The sequence below is a fragment of the Elephantulus edwardii genome, unplaced genomic scaffold (genome assembly GCF_000299155.1).
Source record: "Elephantulus edwardii isolate Elephantulus edwardi_28Jun2011 unplaced genomic scaffold, EleEdw1.0 scaffold00095, whole genome shotgun sequence".
NCBI lineage: Eukaryota > Metazoa > Chordata > Mammalia > Macroscelidea > Macroscelididae > Elephantulus > Elephantulus edwardii.
In genome coordinates, this window is record NW_006399845.1 from 4477950 (window position 1) to 4481724 (window position 3775).

Here is a 3775-nt window from a genome sequence, read left to right on the forward strand (position 1 = left end):
TCTGTTTGGCTTTCTTCATCATACCCTGTCTTCTTAAAGACCTTTTACCTTTTTTTAGTGTATGATACCCTTGATGTTGTCTCACAACTCATCTGGTCATTTGTGTTCAATGCTTTAAACCTATTCTTGAAATTTTTTTCTAAATGCAGATGGGGTATACCAAGACTTTGTTTTAGTCATCGTGGATTTGTTTTTAATTTCTTCAGCTTCAATTTGAATTTACATAACAGCAATTAATCATCTGTTCTACAATTGAACTTTAGTTTTGTTCTGATGATTGGTGTTAAGACTTTCCACCCTCTCTTTCCACTACTGTAGTTAATTTGATTCCTATACATTCTATCAAATGAAGTTCTAATGTATAATTGCCTTTTTTAAATAAAAAAAATTATTTGGAATGAATAAGCCTCTGGTCAAACAAAATTCTATCATATGGTCTCTTGCCTCATTTCTATCACCAAGGTAATATTTTCCAACTATCAATCTTCTTTGTTTTTAACTTGTCCATTCCAGTCATGAGTCATTATTAATATGTCTTTATTGCATGTTGGTTAGTTTCAGACTGGAGAAGTAGGTAGAAGTCCTCAATTTTTTCTTCATTGGGTTTAGTGGTTGACTAACCATGTTAAAATATTAATTATATTAACTAATTTTATTTACTAAGCATATTAACAGACTAATCATATTAACAAGTTTTTCTTGTGTATGGTGTGGATCTTATTGTATAATCATACTTCCAAATAGATCCTAAGTTTTCTTTCTGACAGTGCATGCCGTACCATTTCTCTTCAACTTCTCATTGCTGGTAAATACATCATATAATTATCTGATTCAAAATGGCCAGTACTCATCCATTTCACCTCACTAATGCATATCAATCTCTATGTGTTCCATTTCATTTTTAACAACTTCAAATTTTTCTAGATTCAATATTTATTTCATATATTCCATGTTGCAATTATCAATGACTTTTTGCAGCTGTCTGTGTTTTTTTCTGCTTGTTTGTCTGTTTTAATTTTGAGTCATGTCACCTCAGCAAATAAAGATTTTTTTATTAGTTTAAAATTTTACTTCATTCTACTCATTAATACAGGCTCTGCTTTAAGGAGATAAAATTTCCCCAGTCATATTTGAGTACCTTCCAACCTAAAGTCCTTTACCTTTGGCACAGTATAAATACGCCACTGTGATTCAAAAGGTTTCAATGGTCATCATTTCAGAAGTGAATGCCCAGTCCTGCTTTTTACCTAGTCTGTCCTCCTAATCTGGAGGATCTACTGAAACCTGGTCATGGGGCTGACCCTGGTGTTATTTAACATGCCAGTGGCATAGCATCCTAGCAACATACAAGTCCCCACAGTATGGCAAACTGAGAGATGAGGTGTGGTACACAAGGTAATGAGGTCCTTTCCATTTGCTCAAATCGGCAGCTGCTAACCACAGAGAAATCAGAAACCTGACATGATGGCCAAACTGGATTGAGAAAAAAAGGAAGAACAATAAAAGGAACAGCACAGGAAGATATCTGAGGTTTTCATTTCAAAAATTTCACTTTAACATATTACTTAAAAGACCCTTATACCTATGAACACACACATTAACAAAAATATGAAATAAAAGAATCTAACTCATAGACATGTTGTGAGGAGAAACCGGTCCTTAGAGAGGGACATCATGCTTGGGAGGGTGGAGGGACAGCGCAAGAGGGGAAGACCCTCTATGAGGTGGATTGATTCAGTGACTGGGGTAATTGGGATGGGAGTGTCAGAGGCAGTGCGATTGGCACAGGACAGAGCGGAGTTTAGGGCTGTTGTACATAGAGTCGCTATGAGTCGCAGGCGACTCGACGGCACATAACAACAACAACAACAACTTATAGACTAGGGAGTTCTGCTGCTAACACAAAAGCTGCACATCTTCAGTGGTTTAAATACATCAGAGACTCCATAGGAAAAAAAATGGCCAGTCTCTTCCCATCACAATTTACCTCAAGAACATGATGGAGGGTGGTATGAGTCAGAACTGACTCAATGGTAGTAAGTTTGAATTTTTGAGAACTTCTGGATGACTTGACATGCATTATCTCTATCAATTCTCAGAACAGTTCTGAACTATTAGCATTGTGGGAAGATAAAAAGCCTCAAAAGGTTAATTAATTAGTAACAGGTCACAGCAAGCCTCTCCCATTCCAAGGTCTCCTTTCACCAAGGCAAACTTATTCAGGTCTATTGTACTTCTCCTGGGTTGATGGTTCTCCTCTTTCTCTCCACCCCACTTCAAATTCACGTTACCCAGAGCGTCATTTTGTGACTTTATTTGGAAACTGGATCTTTGCAGATGTAATTAGTTAAGATATGATCAGACTGCATAGGTAGGCAAGAAATTCAATAGTTATTGTTCTTTTAAGAAAATCTTATAAGGACATAGACACACAAGGCAAACACTATTTGCAACAGTGGCAGCAATAGTTGTGCTGGCAACTCATAGGCATCTGGTTTGAATCCATTAGCTGCTTTGTGGGAGAAAGACAAGAAGTATCGTCTCCTGTAATTCACTGCCTCTAAAAACCTGCTAAGGTGTCCCCTGTGGGTCAGCTCCAACTCAATGGCACATCAGAACAACAGCAGCAAGTCAAGGAATGTCGAGGATTGCAGACAACTACCAAAAGCTGAGAGAGAGCATGAAATAGATTCTTTTAGAAGAGCCAACCCTGCCCATACCTTGATTTTGGACTGTTTAACAAGCCATCCAATTTTCAGTAAGTTCTTATGGAAGTCCTGGGAAACTAATACCCTAAATCTACAACCCAGTGCTGTCTAATCAGTTCCAACTCATGGTAACCGTTCATTGTAATCCTACCTGTAAATCTTTATGAGAGGAGACTGCCTGTCTTTGTCCAAGTGTGTAACTCTTTATGGCTGCAGACTTTTCATCTTCCTCCTGCAGAGTGGCTGGTAGATTCAAAGTGCCCACTTTTTTGGGAGAAGTTCAATATGTTACACTATTGTATCATGGCTTTTGTGAAGATTGTATAGTACCTTTGATTAGATATCTTCAGTATATACACAATAGCTTAATTTAGCATTACACACAGCATCCCCAATGCCAGTTTAATGGCTGACTTAAAAAATTATAACGTTTTTAACAAATGGTGCTGCCAAAATTGGACTTCAGCCTTCAGAAAACTTAAACAGGATGCAAATATCATATCATACCAAAAATCAACTCAAGGTGCATTAGAGATGTGGGCGTAAAGCCCAAAACCATAACATTCATAAGATACAAACTGGAACCAGGCTTAGAAACGCTAGTACAATGTCTAAAGAGGCTGTCAAATACAGCCAGAAATGCACAATCTGAAGAGAATAAAATGTATGAATGAGACCTTCTAAAGATTAAGTCCATGTGCACATCAAAAACGTTTCCAACAGGATGAAAAGAAAACCTACTGAATGGGAACAAACATTTGGTAATACCGTCTCAAACAAGAATCTCATAATAAAAGTTTACAGAGTATTCTTGGGCCTCCACAAGAAAAAGACTGATAACCCAACTATAAAATTGGCAAAAGACAAGAATTTTCACAGATGAAGATATTCAAATGGCCAACAGACACATGACGAGAAATGCTCAAAATCACTGGCAATAAGAGAGATGCAAATCCAAACCACAATGAGATACCATCTCACTCCAGCAACAGTGGCAAAGTTTAACAAGACAGCAAGTAATAAATATTGGAGAGGATGTGGCAAGATAGGAACTCTCATATACTGTT